Source organism: Balaenoptera ricei, chromosome 13, assembly GCF_028023285.1.
Source record: "Balaenoptera ricei isolate mBalRic1 chromosome 13, mBalRic1.hap2, whole genome shotgun sequence".
NCBI lineage: Eukaryota > Metazoa > Chordata > Mammalia > Artiodactyla > Balaenopteridae > Balaenoptera > Balaenoptera ricei.
In genome coordinates, this window is record NC_082651.1 from 58695485 (window position 1) to 58712311 (window position 16827).

Here is a 16827-nt window from a genome sequence, read left to right on the forward strand (position 1 = left end):
ATCTCTCTCTCATTTTCAACTGTTCTTAGACATGCATGATCCACATTCTTTCATTCCAATGTTCTTTAAACTTCTCTCCTAACTTTTCTGTCAGACTCAATTTTCAAAGATATTTGCTGCTTCTCTCCCCTTCTCTCCCATCTCAGCTTTTCACTATTTATATCAATTTAGCCTCTCTAGATTCTGTTTCCCTATTTTTCAGGACACAGATTCTACATGACATGGAAAAAAGTCCAGAATGTTGACCTGGTGAAAAAGAATTTTTTGTCTAAGAAAGGGTACAATAAGGAGTAGGAAGAGAAAGTAATATGTTAAATACTTATAACTCAGCATTTCATCTTTTATCATGCCATATTATGTAATGCCAGGACTGTCATGGCTACTTCAGTCCTTTTCCTAAACTGTAGGTCTGCAATAAGAAACCTAAGAGCACTCACTTTAATTGCCTGTACACCTGGATCTCTGTATCAAAGTTCTACTGCCAGATGAGATATGGTACTATTCTATTGTGTGGGTTAGTTATTTCTGAATCATAAGTAGGTATTTATAAGCCCCTTGGAATGCTTACCAGCATATACCTCAGGGTTCTGCGAGTGTGCCCAGTGGAATACACTCTACCCTAGCATTAGGACCTAGCATCACCTGTTACCTAAACTTGCAGTAAGCTCATTGCCTAATCCATCTACTGTCTCATTCAACCAATGTACCTCCATGTCACTCACTTCCTTTTCTAAGACTACTTCATTAAGCTAAATCCACCCCATGCCCATTTTTTCTCCACTGAGCTATAAAAATTGGAGTAACAAATAGTAAATAACTCATCACCTTTTTCATATAATGATTTTCAAAACTACAGTTATGGTAAATGGGACTGTGAATAGCAAGAAAACTAAATTACAGATCTATAGATAATTCTCCAATTATTTCAACTGCTTTGAGATATCCCTCACTTCACTTTCTAAAATAGATTCCAGCAAGCAGATAAATGAAACCAATCTGAGCATCATTTTTTAAAATTTTGTCTAAATTCTTGTAGTTATGTGGTGAATGCCCATAAGACTAGGAGAAAGGAGAAGAGAAAGTAAAAGCCTGGATAATCCATTTTCTAGAGAGTAATCATTTACTGTGCCTTTCCATTTTGTTATTCAATCCATCTAGCCACTGTGACAAAACTAAATTCTTCTTATTATGTAAATTAATATCAAACTATTATTTTTGTGATAGGCAAAGTCCTGGTTCTTATGTCTTAGAAAAAAATATTTTTAATCCTCTCTTTGCTCCCTTCTTCCTCTGTACTCTCCCTCATCTCTATTTACATTTTGCCATTTGTGAACAGTTTTGTTTCCACTGAGACAGCTGAGTTGGTATTATTACACTTCAGTGGATAGTTGTCAGTATTGTTTTGCAACAAAATAATAAGAGCTGCTGGTGTTTAGTCTAGGGCATACCACCATACATACGCACAAGCGAAAAGAAAAAGAAAGAACTGCTCAAAAGTACTATGGAGTTTTCTAGTATTTCTTCTTTTTGTAAAGTCATTCCCAAACAGGAAATACAAAATCCAGAACTTGAGACTTGCATACACAATCAGCAACCAATTACAATTCTAGGCTTCAGATCACTTGGCATCCCGTTAACAACCACCTGCCTGGGCTGTGAAGGCCCTGGAAGGTTGTTTCCTCACTGTGAATGAGCCAGGATTTATGCGACCTTTGCAAAATCAGACAAGGAGTCTACACATCAGATAAAATGTCTAATGAAATTAACACATTATTCAATAGGCTTGAAATGTCCACAGACTATGAACAAACTGGAGGCATCACCTTTATTGTCCCTTCCCAATTGCATCTCTCCTTCTCATTTAAATTAATGTCCAAAATGCCTTTAAGGCAGGTTCTAATATATAACTCTCTTACACAAAGTGCACACACACAAATACACGTTTAGTAGTTGTCTCTATACAACCTGCTAGAACACAGATGTCCTTCTCTAAGACATAATATATGGATGAGGATGATAGATTATCTATTATGGCTTATTATTTTGTCAGGCAGTAAGTGAATATTTATTGAGTTCTGACTTTGTACAAGGTCTATGGTTCAATGTGATAAATGTGTGTACAATGAGTGTTGTTGAATAAAAAGTATGACTTCTGGCTTCTAAGATATTAAAATCAAATTAAATACAAAAACATAAAATCATACCAAACTCACTGGTACATTAAAAATATAGATAAGCCAAAAGGAAAAAACAGTCAGCCATGAAGTTACTGCCCAGGTAACTCATTATTAATGTTTTGGTAAGTATCTTTCTATCTGTCTAACCCAATGTGTCTCTGCCAGTCCCTTGCATGCCTATGACCTATTATTCTCATTGAGAAGCATATAGTTGAGCATCTTTCTCTATCAGATTGCCATATTCATCCTAATAGAACTATAGCAAACAATTGGATGAATGCCCCATAATTTATTTAACCAATCATCTTAATGGATATGAGGGCACTCTCCAAATTTTAATTCACAGCATGTATGTACACACAAACACACGCAGATTTATATATATGTTTGACAATATCAAGATAGATGTCTATCACAAAGGCATGAACATTTTTTAAACGTTAAAAAATTTTAATATTTAATACCTATACAGAAATGTAAATACATCAAAGTGTAAACCTGGATGAATTTCCACAAAGACAGCACACCATGTATAGCACCCATTCCAAGAAACAGAATATTACCTATAACACAAGGCCCATTTTGAACCCCCTTTCCAGTCTAACTCCCCCAGGAGGGTAATCGTTATACTGACTAGAAAACAGAATACTTTACATAAATTAAGTGACAAGTTAGGTTCTCTTTTGTACCCAGCTTCTTTGTGAAATCTACATTGTTGTAGATTAATTAATCATTTTCAAAGCTATATAGTTTTCCATTTTGTGAATATGCCACAATTTACTTATCCATTACATCTGGTGAACATTTAGTGTATTGGACATTCAGCAAGTTTCCAGTGTGGGCTATATGAATAGTGCTCCTGTGAACATTCCTATTCATGTATTTTGTGAACATGTATGCATATCTGATGGTTATGAGTGGAAATTCTGGGGGTTAGGAAATATACATGTAGCTCTAGTAGATAATTAAAAACTACTACAGATTGTAACAAATTACCCCAAAATTAGTAGTTTAAAACAACAATATTTATTATCTCAATTTCTGTGGGTCAGGCATCTGTGTACAGGATAGTGAAATGCCTTTGCAATCAAAGATGGTCAGGTTTGTAGTCCTCTCAAGGATTGATTAAGTAAATCTACTGATTAAAAATTTCCAAACCTCAGTGGGTAGCAATGTAGACTCCACCACGCTAACCCTGGTGAGAGTTCAGATTTAGGTATACAAGTAATCGATAACAATCACTCACTCTTCTTCCTATGTCCCGTTCCCCTCTCCATATTCTTTAAGGACATGCACAAATTAAATGATTTGTATATTTCAAAATTCACTAAGGACATAAAGGAAATCCAGGCACAATGTAAGAATTTAGCAGGTCACCTTTTTACGCTATTCTAAAATTTCAGGACACAATAAAATTGTATATGCATTAGTTAAAAAATAATAGATGCAATAACAAAGTCCAAAACACATAATGGCTCAAAACAGTGAAAGTTTATTCTCATTCAAAGAAAGTCCAAAATAGGAATTCTTGATCAGCAGAAGACACCACTCCAAAAGTGATTCCAGAATTCAGTGTCCTTTCATCTTATAACCATTTTCACCACACGATTTCCAAGATCACCATCCAACTTCACCAACTGTCTTCACCAACATCTGCATCCAACCAGGGAAGGATCGCTCATGAGAATTTTATGACATGTTCCTGGAAAGTGGCTCACTTAGTTTTTGTTCATATTTCACCTGCTGCAACTCAGGATTCCCACCTAATTGTAAGCAAGTCTAGGAAATGTGGTTTGTGTGCTCAGGAAGAAGCAGAATAAGGTTTGGTAAGCAGCTAGCTAGTTTTGCTACACAATTCTACTGCATAATTCAGGTCCCCCTATACCCTTTGGTTTGATCTCTTTAAGAATAAGAAAGATTCCATTAATTGCAAAAAACCCAAAAGGCAGATAAAAACTGACTGGAGGCATCAAGGGACCATGTTTTTAAAAATTCTGGAAGTAACTGTGACACCATGAGGGTAGGTGTGACAGCCAGAAGAACCACATGCTTCTGACTCTCTTCTGATAAACATTTATATGAACGTTCCCCCATCCACCACATTAATATGTTGTTTATTTATCAAATAAGGATTTAAGGAGACTCTCAGTATCACCAACTACCAGAAAAACCTATTAGTTTCCAACAGAGAAATAGGATGGTGAGCATTTTTACTTTTTACCTTCATAGCAGGAGGTGGTCATCAAGAACAAGGGTAAAAGTGAAATGTGAGTCTGGCATTCAGTTTTTTATTTAACAGAACGACTGCAGCTGTTCAGGTGCTTTGGAAACTTCACATGAAGGGGAAAACACAGCCATTGTTCCAGTTGGCATGTTTGGAAAAAAATACAAACAAATGGTGATGTTTCTGCCTGCCTGTCTTTGTGGATGCATAGCTCAGACAAGCCTCAATCCTCTTTTAAATCTTAGACTTAAAAAAAAGCCTCCTGTCGCTTTGGATCAGGAAACAGTAAAGTATAACATTTGCGAAAGTGGCCCCAAGGACACAGATAGTGTTGAAAATCCTTGAAAATAAGATGGATTACCAATTCTCATTATTCATTTGGCTTCCACAGAAGACTAATAGCTAAGTAATTTTCCATACATCACATTACCCAAGGTGCAAGACATATAATATGTTATCAATTTATTGACTAAAATGTTATTTCCACAACAACTTTTCCTGTAAGTTTGAGAAATGAACATGCATTAAAGGAAAGAGAACAATATTTTTTCACTATATGTTGCTATAATTTAAGACTAATGTTGCCTGAATGCAGGAAGGGAAAGGATATACACTTCTCTGAGGAAAGAGATTGAGACACATACACATTTCCTTTACAAAACAATACTTAAAATCTTTGAGGTAAGATGAATGTCATTATTCTAACAGGGTTAGGTTTGAAATACATTTAAACAGTGAGAAATCAAATCTTCCATGTAAAAATCATGGATTAGGTAATCTGGGGATCCCTGGAGAATATGAAAAAAAATCAGTGAAATTGTTTTCTTAAGACAAAGTCCTAGAATGGAGGACCTGTAGGTGTTGCAGTGAGGCTGGTTAAATGAGTCATTCAAGTGTCCTTACTGAATTTTGTTTGATGCCTATTATGTTGTCCACAAAGGAGTATAAGAGAACTCAGAAGGAGAGAAAGCTTAGAGTGTTAGAGTAGAAAACCCCCAACTATCCTTCCCACCTAAATATTCTCCCTCTATGCCAAACCTTAGAATCTGCTAACACAGAAGCAGGGATAATTATTAGCCAGTAAACTGTGGATAGACTGTGATAGATTGCATCATTCAGGCCAGATATGCTGCCCTCTACCTGTATTAGGATAACTGATCCTATCCGTTATCATGTGATGTCACAGTGCCTTTCAGTAGAAGGACCAATTTTTCCATTCTATGGCTATGGGATTGACCATGTGACTTAATGTGATTTACCTCCATCTGAGAGGTTTTAACATAATTGTGTGCTTTGAATTGGTCTCTTTTACCAAGATCCATCAGGAGAAAAGAAAATACCAAGATTAAGAAAATTAGAAATAAAACTTGTGTTCTCGTAAGAGAAAAAGATTGGGGGGGGGGGGGGTGTTTGTTAACAAAAGGTGACTAATACACAGTCTAATCATTCATTCGTTTAACAAACACTGAGTGCTTACTCCATGACATACTAGATTACACATTGGGAATATGAAAGCAAACAAAGTTCCATTTCTATTTTCATACAGTTTAAATTTCTCTAACTCCCCTCCTTGCTCTTCCATGTGGCATGGCTATCGCAAGACTCATCCCTGAGATAAGCCACCGGGTTGGCTAAGTCTGTGTACAGTGCCGTTTTAGTTCTTCTGCCTTACTGATCAAGAGTCCCCCAAAAAAGTATAAGGCAGAATTCTACTTTTTCATGGACATGCCGTCAGCCAGAGATAACAGTGGTGAGGAGAATTCTAAGATGCCCCTCATCAACCCCATGATCTCTGTCCCCTGACGTTACTCTTCTGATTATGTTACTTTACATGGCAAAAGGAATTTTTCAAATGTAATTTGGATTAACTATTTAATTAATTTAGATTAATTATTTGGATTAATTATTCCTTTGATTAGGAATATTACCTGGCGTAATCTCATTATATGAGCCCCTTAAAAGCAGAGAGTTTTCTCAGGCTGGTAGCAGAAGAGGAAGTCAGAGATTGAAGCACAAGGGAGATTCAAAACTGTCTTGAAGATGGAGGGGGCCATAAAGCAAGACCTAAGAGTGTCCTCTAGGAGCTGAGTATACCCCCAGGTAACAGCCAGCAAGAAAATGAGAACAAAGAAATGAATTCTCATTACAACCAGCAAGCTTGAAAACAGACTCTTTCTTAGATCCTCCAGATAAGTGTGCAAACCGGCAGACATCTTGATTTCAGTCTTGTGAGGCCCTAAACAGAGAACCCAGACAAACCCACAACAGATTTCTCACCCACTGAACAGTAAAATAATAAAGTGGGTGTTGTTTCAAGCGGCTATATTTGTGCTAATTTGTTACACTGTAATAAAAAAAAAACAAGTACAATGACCTAATCTAGATTTAATATTTTAGGGCTGCCCTTGTTCAAGGCAATATTCAGTGCCAGCCTCCTGAGTAAGTGGAGTAGGTAGCCATCTGTAAAGTCTGTCACTAATTCAGTGAGATTTCTGGGGCACTAGAATAGTTGTTCTGACCCTAAATCTCCTTCAGTTGTGCACCAGTGCCTGAAATCCCTTGAACTGTGAGCAAAGCCTTTCATTATAAGGTAAAGCTTAAATTGGAAATCTCCTTCAGAACGGCATCATAAAGACTTAAATTTATAGGAGAAAATGCAGGCTCTGCTCCAGACCACTGCAATAAAGTACATCATGTGAATTTTTTGGTTTCCTAGTGCATGTAAAAGTTGTATTTATACTATACTGTAGTCTATTAAGTGTGCAATCTCATTATATCCTCCAAATTTCATATATTAATTAAAAATATTTTATTACTAAAAAATGCCAACCCCCATCTGAGCCTTTAGTGAGTCATAATCTTTTCGCTGGTGAAGGGTCTTGCCTGGATGTTGATGGCTACTGACTTATCCTGGTGGCGGCTGCTGACGGTTGGGGTGACTCTGGCATTTTCTTAAAATAAAACAACGAAGTTCACTGTATCAATTGACTCTTCCTTTCACGGTGGATTTCTTTGTAGCAGGCAATGCTATTTGATAGCATTTTACCCACAGAACTTCTTTCAAAATTGGAGTCAATCTTCTCAAACTCTACCACAGTTTCTCAAGTAAGTTTATGTAATATTCTAAATCCTTTGCTGTCATTTCAACAATCTTCACAGCATCTTCACCAGGAGTAGATTCCACCTCAGGAAACCACTTTGCTCATCCATAAGAAGCAACTCCCCATCGGTTCAAGTTTTATCATGAGATTGCTGCAATTCAGGCACTTCTTTGGGCTCCACTACTAATTCCTGTTCTCTTGCTATTTCTACCACATCTGCAGTGACTTCTTCCACTGAAGTCTTTAACCCTTCAAAGTCATCCATGAGGGTTGGAATCAACTACTTCCCAACTCCTGTCAATATTGATATCTGACCTCTTCCCATGAGTCATAAATGTTCTTAATGGCATCTAGAATGGCAACTGCTTTCCAAAAGGTTTTCAATTAACTTAGACCAGATTTTTCAGAATAATCACTATCTATGGCAGCTATAGCCTTATGAAATGCATTTCTTAAACAGTAAGACTTGAAAGTTTAAATTACTCCTTGATTCATGGGCTACAGAATGCATGTTGTGATAGGAGGCATGAAACAACATTAATCTCATTGAACATTTCCATCAGAGCTCTTAGGTGACCAGGTGCATTGTCAATGAACAGGAATATTTTGAATCTTTTTCTGAGCAATAGGTCTCAACAACAGACGTAAAATATTCAGTAAAACATGTTGTAAACAGATGTGCTGTCATCCAGGCTTTATTTGTTCCATTTATAGAGCACAGGTAGAGTACATTTAGAAGAATTCTTAAGGGTCCTAGGATTTTTGGAATGCTAAATAAACACTGATTTCACCAGCTCATTAGCCCCTAAAAAGAGAGTCAGCCTGTCCTTTGAAGCTAGGCATTGACTTCTTCTCTCTAGCTATGAAAGTCCTAGATGGCATCTTCTTCCAATAGAAGGCTAGTTCATCTACATGGAAAATCTGTTATTTTAGTGTAGCCATTAATTATCACTGCTGGATCTTCTAGATAACTTGCTGCAGCTTCTACATCAGCACTTGCTGCTTTACCTCATGCTTTGATGTTATGGAAACAACTTCTATCCTTAACCTCATGAACCAAACTCTGCTAGCTTCAGACTTTTCTTCTGCAGCTTCCTCACCATTCTCATCCTTCAAAGAATTGAATAGAGTTAGGGATTGTTCTGGATTAAGCTTTGGCTTAAGGGAATGTGTTGTGGCTGGTTTGATCTTCTAGCCAGACCACTAAAACTTTCTCCTTATCAGCAGTAAGGCTGTTTCACTTTATCATTCATTTGTTCACTGGAGTAGCACTTTTCATTTCCTTCAAGAACTTTTCCTTTGCATTCACAACTTAGCTAACTGTTTGGTGCAAGAGGCCTTGTGCCAGACAGAGAAAGACAAATATCATATGATATCGCTTATATGTGGAATTTTTAAAAAATGATACAAATGAACTTACATACAAAACAGAAATAGACCCACAGACATAGAAAACAAACTTATGGTTTCCAAGGGGAAGCAGTAGGGAGGCATAAATTAGGAGTTTGGGATTAACATATACACAATACCAACAAGGACCTATTGTATAGCACAGAGAACTATACTCAATATTCTGTAATGACCTATAAGGGAAAAGAATCTGAAAAAGAACATATGTGTGTGTGTGTGTGTGTATATATATATATAAACTGAATCACTTTGCTATACACCTGAAACTAACACAGCATTGTACATCAACTATACTTCAATAAAAAAATAAAATAAAATAAAAGAGAGTCAAAGATGTTGACCTGACAACAGATCACAGGAGAAATATAAGAATATTTCTATAAGCCACCATAGTTTTCTGTAACTGCCAACAACATGCATGTCTAACTGATCCAAAGCCTGATCCCTTTAATCTCCTTCTCTTTATCAATGGACATCAAATGTGGATGGTTCTAAGAGGGCAGTGTAATATAGTAATTTAAGATCAGATTTCATAATATGCTCATTGACATGAGATATTAGGTTAGTTGAGTACTGGTGAGAGTATTTTGGAAGACTTGGTCCCTTCTTTATATGAATCCTACCACCAATTCATTTACAATATATAACTATTTAGATCTAAGAAAGAAAAATATACAGTTGACCCTTGAACAATGCGGGAGTTAGAGGCGCAACCCTCCACACAGTCAAAAATCCTTGTATAACATATAGTTGGCTCTCCTTATACACAGTTCCTCCATATCTACAGTTCCCCCATATCTACAGTTCCCCATCCACAGTTTCAACCAACTGTGGACCATGTAGCACTGTAGTATTTACTACTGAAAAAAGTTAGTGTATAAGTGGACATGTGCAGCTGAAACCTGAGTTGTTCAAGAGTCAACTGTATTGTCAGGGCCTGGAGGTAGTACAGGTGGGGGACATTAACATTCATAAACATCACAAAGATCCAGAGACTAAATGTTTCCTTCAGCATCTTAGAACCGATTCCTTCCTAGTCTCCCTTGTGATGGGTGTGAAGCTGATGGTCATCATATGTCAGAGAATGTGCTCCATCTCAGAAAACCAGAGGCTCGTTTTGTAGCACTTTAGCTTTCCATATTGAAAATGCTCAGGGAGAGTTTACTTAGATTGATCTTGGTGTTGGAAATCTTATAAGATGAATTGTCCCTGAGAGATTTCCTAGACCTTGAAGCTTGACCTTGAAGAATCCACCTATCCAGGAAAAATGAGAAACAGCGACCCCTGTGCCACTTTTCCTGTGTTCACTATAGGGTCACTTTATCAGCTTTTCATTTCAGCAATAAAGTACACACAGAGTTAAGGAGAGTGTCCCCATGAGAGACACCATGCTTCAGGAATATCAGGTCCCTTACAGTCAACCTTTATCAGAGTGACCAATTTGAGGACTGCTAAATAAAACATGTTTGAAACTCTGACCCTGGATTTTAAATTAACATTGAAAGGAGAAGGTTTGTACCTAAGGGTCCTTATTTGTTTTATTCGGTCTACAACAGAAGCAGCTCCCCACCACAGACTGTTTTATATAGAAGATTGAGGAAATAAGTCAGTACTTTCATATTATTCCCATCTACATTAAAATACTTCAGCTGAGAGTTCATCTGCCATACAGACAAGTTCTGGAACGCAGCTGAGCTTTTCTCCTAAGAAATCCATCTGGCAGGAAGCTGAAAGGCAACCTCGCATTCTTTACCCAATTCTCCAGATTTATAGAGCAACATAATTGATAGAACTATAGCTCTCTCACCTGAGAGATTTCTTCCCATTGACTCGTTTATCACATGATCAAAGCCTTCCTGAGCTGTCAAACATCCTCTTATTTCAGATATGCTTGTTGGAGGCTTCGCCTCTGTCATTTACCAAAGTAGCTGTACAAGGAGCTCAAGGCTGCAACAATTCTCCTATTCAGGGCTAAAGAGAATCATTCTAAACCCTATTTAGGGGATAAAGAATAAGTGTCTGTAATGTACCTTCAGTGGAACCAAAACTCATAGTAAGCACCCCAAAGCTCTCTCCATGATAGGATACGAAATCCATGGTATTATTTTTCATCAATCAAATAATCATAAGCTTTTACATCCCCTTTGCTACCATAAACAAACTACCTTGCACCTCAGCACTTAAAGAATTAACAACAGATTCATGATGACATCCATACCATTCTGCAGGTCAGGATTAATTTTAAACTCTCTTGCAGTGAACCTTCTCAGCTGCTGAGCAGTGGCCCCTGCATAAAGCACCAACATTTATCTTACTCTGGCTTGTCAGGTGACCATTTGCTTTTCCATCCTAGCTTATGATCTTCTCATTAGGGAGCTTGATCTGGATTTGAAACTGCTATTACCGGAAAAGAGAAGTGGCTAATTGCTTTGCATCAAAATGCCAGAGGGATGCAATAGGGTTAAAAAGGTCAGAGCATTTTATTATTTCTTAATCATGGGAAGGATCAATAAACAGCTGTGAGTGACCACTCTTCTGAAAGCATTTTTCCTGAAAAAAAAATCACCATTGGGAACCAATGGAAAGTTTCTTCCTCCTTTGGAGATGATAATGAGAACACTTGATTGAATCTTCTGTTCCCACAGTCTGGACATTCTGGTCGTATAACCTATATTTAAAAAGGTTTTAGTGGGAGAGTGAGTTTTTACATTTCTAGCTATGGCTTTATAAACCATCACATCTATCTTGTCAGAAGCTAAGGCAACTCAATATCCATGCTGTGGAAACGTAAGAGGCCCTGAACACTTTCGTTTCACCCTAACTGCCATGGTCTTAGTTCCAACTACTACGATCTGTCACCTGTATATAGCTCTGCCCCTCAGCAAGTCTCTCGTCCTTTATTCTGCAGTTAAATGCAGAATGCAAAGAGGACAAATCCAAAGCTGCCACTCCTCCACTCTAAACCCTTCACTGGCTCCCCATTTCCCTCAACAGAAAGTCCAAACTCTATAGAAGCCCTTCCTGAACTAGCAACTGCTTACTCAGCCTCATCTCTCCAACTCTCCCCACAGCTCAGTGAGTGATTTGTAATTCATTGGCTGCCCTGGGCTCTCACCCTCCTCCAGAATCTTTGTGCATCTACTTCCCAGGTTGAAATACTCTTTTCACCTGCCCCCACCCTAGCCCTCCATTTCCCTGACTAAACCTACTAAATTTTCCATTCTTAACCTATCTCCAAAAAACTTTCCCTGTCACCCAATCGTCAGATGGCTAGATGACCTCCTTCCTTCTCTCATGACATCCTCTTTTTACTTTTATCACAGACAGATACTGTGTTAAAGTAGTCTCCTTGTTCTCCAAACCATAAATCCAACAGGACAAGAATCAAGTCTATTTTTCTTCACCATTTTATTCTCATCACTTAGCAAACTACCTGATACAGTGTAGTAGACATTTTTTGCTCTGTAGCAAATTACCACAAATTTAGCTGTTTCATAAAACACACCTTTATTACCTCACAGTTTCTGCAGGGCAGAAGTCCTGGCATGACACAGCTGAGTTCTCTGCTCAGGGTCTCACAAGACTGAAACCAAGATGTCGACTGGACTGTGTTATCATTTGGAGCTTGGAGGCCTCTTCCAAGCTCATTCAAGTTGTCAGAATTTACTTTCCTGCAGTTGTGAGACTGAAGTCTTCATTTTCTTACTGGCTGTTGGTTGGGAGGTCGCTCCCAGATCCTATAGGCTTCCCTAAAGTCCTATCCACTTGTCTGTCTCATGTCATAGCTATTTTATTTCAAGGCCAGCCAGAGAATCTCCCTCCAGTCTGCTATCATGGAATCATATACAATGTAACATAATTGTGGGAGGGACTATTCCATCACCTTTGCCATATAATATAATCTAATCAGTTAGTTACTATCCCTGGCACTCACAGGTTCCACCGAAACCCACAATTGGTCCCACCCAATCTCCTCAAGCAGAGGGGATTACAGAGGGTGTATACACCACTGACAGGTTTCATGGTCATCTTAGAATTCTTCCTACCACATACGTACATACTTAATACATAATTACTTAATACATAATTACTAAATGAATCAATGAGATAAGAGAACTGAGTTTTAGCTGTAGTGTCATCACAAATATTGGGTAGGTTCCTTGATCTCTGTCTCATTTTTCCCCAATGAGGAATAATAGCAATAGGGAAAAAGTAATCCCTGTATTACATACCTCCAATGAATTATTGCAGATATCACATGAGAAAATATTAATAGCTATTATTTATTGTTCACTACATGTTAGGCACTATACTGACACTATCTTACTTATTTTTCTTCAAAACGGGATTGAAGGGATACTAATATTATCATTATATTACAGATGAGAAAGTCGAGTCTGAGGGAATAGGATTTCACTTAATTGGGGTTCAAAGGTAGTGTTCTTCATCATCAAATATATGACTTTAGGGATATTAGGTGACATTCCTAAAGTCATATAGCTAGAAGGGAGTGAGGCCAAGCATTGTATCTGGATTATTCTAATTCTGAAGTACGTGCTCTTAACTACTTGTCTATTATATATGATATGAAAAGGACTGTTATATGAAGATAATTTATCAATATTTTGATTATTAATTTGAAATGTACATGTGACAAGTTAAGGTGTACAGACTTTAGGGCAGCAGTCAGTAGATTATATCCATTAGGCCAATTCAGCCCCAGTGCCTGCTTTAGTACAGCTTGGGAGCTAAGAATGCTTTTTATAGATGAATATCTGCAATTGATTTGATGACGAAGAACACTAATTTTGAACCCCCAATTAAGTGAAATCCTATTCCCCAAAGAAACATTCCATTCATTAGTAGACTTGTATTACAAAAAGTTGTAATTGGTATTATAAATTCATCAGTGAAAAACTGTAGATTCTTTTCTTTCTGGTTATATAACTGCCTCTAATACCCTTGATTTTGCTTGTTGGCCCAAAAACATTTACCACCTGGTTCTTCACATAAAAATTCTACTGACCTCTGCCTTTGCATTATTCAACAGGTTATATGCATTGCTAGGCAAATTTGTTTGTCTGACCAAGTCTTTCCAAGTTAGGAAAGCAGCATAATGAAAATACCCCACATTAAAATGAAGACCTCCAAATAATTCCAGCACTGCATGTTAAACTGCATTAGTGGCGTGGAGCACACCATCCCCTTTGAGACAGAGCTACCAAAGTCATCCTCAATTGCTTCTGAGGAGTTAGCATAACCCAAAGCCAAGAACTGGCCTTCCAGTCCCTTTTCTCAAGCCCTTGAATCCCCTTTCTAGATACAGACTGCACTATTGCATAATCACTAAGAGAAACATAAAAGGCAGCAGAGGGCAGCCCATTCATATTCACGAGTGAGAATCTCTGCTACTCTGAGGATGTACAGACCTTTCCCTGTGACCTCAGCAGATTCCTGAACATAACACCTTTATCATGACATTTACTACATCATGTTGTCTTTCAGGATGTCAAAGCACAAGAGGGTCAGCTTCCCGGGTGTCAGAGTAAACAGCTCCATTGCTGTAGCTTGAGGGCTAAAGTCCGCCACTCTCATCCCCTCAACCTCTCACTCCCCAGACATTTCAGCCTGCTCTGGCACCTATGATTTCACAGTAAACAGTCATTTCTTTGAGCTCAAGTAGTTTCCCTTCTTAGGAAGCAAATGTATCTGTGTCATGAATGTGTTAAGTTGTCAACATCTTAGGATTTCTCGCCTGAGAGCTTTGTTCATACCATTCCCTGGGCGCATGAAGTTTCATGAATACTTCAGAACTCAGCTCAAAGGCAAACTGCTCCATGAAGTCATCCTTAATTTTCTGAGTAAAAAACCTAATTGTCCAGCCTCTCAACAATCACAGCACTTAAGGTGTACCCTTTGGATGAAGAGCATCATATTATGTGTATAATTATGTGTGTGTGTCATTTTGCATCCCTCTGAAAAAACCCTTGACCAGCTTCCCTTGGCAACAGGATTAAAATTCAAACTATTCCCCAGAACCCTCAGGGCCCTCTATGAAGTGTCCCTGCCCACATCTTTGACACAATCCTTCACTACGACCCCCTGTTTGCTGAGCCCCAGCACAGCAGCTGACTTTGGTACTTTTTGAAGTTTGCTTGGTACATGTTTGTTCCTACTTCCCAACGGTTGTGTTTGCAGTTTGTCCCTACAAGAACACACTGGCCTCAGATGTTTGCATGGCTGACACAAGTATTACCTCTGCCAAGAGACTTTCTTTGATCTGTTTTATTTTCTTTGTAGTGCTTCTCATTACCCATGATCCAGTTTATTTATTTATTTAGGAATCTGTTGCCTGAGTCTCCTAAAATAATATAATCTCCATGAGAGAAGGCATTCTGTCCATCTCAAGTACCAGTGTATCTGTAAGGCCTAGTCCTGTGCCTAGCATATACTTAATCTTTGAAAGAATCAGCCAGCATCTCATTTTCATTGTTATTGATTTTAATCTCCTTTAGGACAGGAACTTTTATATATTTTTTCTCTTTTTTGCATTCTCCACAGGCCTCAAGAGCAAAGTGCATGCACCTAGTGAGTGCATAATCTATAACTGTGTATTGAATGTTGACTATTGAACTAATTAATTGATCATTAACACTTCAGATTGATATACTTTATTAACATCTTTCCTACAGACTTAGGTAGCTCAAGAGTGAGAGAATCATTTACTATTGTTTTGTCCACAGACACAGCCCTATGGGATCTTCATTATCTTTCTGGCAGTAAGACCTGCTCCCCAGAAAAATACCCAGAACTCATCATGCTCATCTTACCTGATCTTCACAGAAGTAAACCAGTCTATCAGAACGATAAAAAATATCATACAATTTTAGCAATAGTTTGTATCTAGGTCATGAGGCTTTATGAATACAAAGCATTTAAAGCACAATCAAATATGCAATTTTTTAAAGTTTTAAAAAATACTCCTCCCCCAAACGGCAACAGAACGTCCATTATTGAATTAATCACCTATTTCTGCAAGTCAGACTAGTCTATTTTTCTTTTGGAATACCTCCATACCCAAAAGAGACATGGCACTCGTCATAATTATTTCCTTTTTCCTTTGAAGCCATGTTTGATAGTCACTGAAGCCCGATATCTGTACTAAACATGCTACTAGAAGTGGTGTAAAGATTGACTGTAACCACACCCATCTTCAGGGAATTCTAAGAATGACCTGGTTTGAAACTGCTGAAGCTATCTCCTCTTGACCAATGGAATTTTCTGTTACACGCTGTGTTTTTGTTTTTTATTTTTTAGTAGAGGGGTATTTTAAACAGGTTTACACACTCCTTAAGGATATAGAGTATGAACAACGTATGTGTTTGCAACCTCTACGAGGCCTAGATGGTAGTAAAGGGGAAAGAGGCAGTATGCTGGGAAGAAGATAGTCTTGGACACGAGGCAATTCTAAAGCCAAACCTGAACTGCACCACCTGATAGCCATGCGATCTGAGGAACATTAACTACTCAATCTCCATTTCTTCCATTATAAAAACCAAAGTTAAGTATGCTTATTTCATATGATTTCATATGATTATTACGAATAGTTAGCACAATAGTAACTGAAGGGAAACCTTCCTTCATGTAACGAATCTGACTTAATCACTTTCCCCTCCATCACAACATTATACTGAATGAAGAGTTCTAATGATGACACTGCCATGTTCTTACTGAGATGCCCAGCACTGTTCTGTGTCACATACCACTGATAGTATACCTACTTTATTATACCACATTTATTCATGTATGTGTTTATTCTTTCTTAAACTTGAATTCCTTAAGGACAATTCCTTCACTTTTCTTCTCCATATCTAGCACAGTGAATGGAGTGGCAGGAGTTGGAATCACTTTCCTC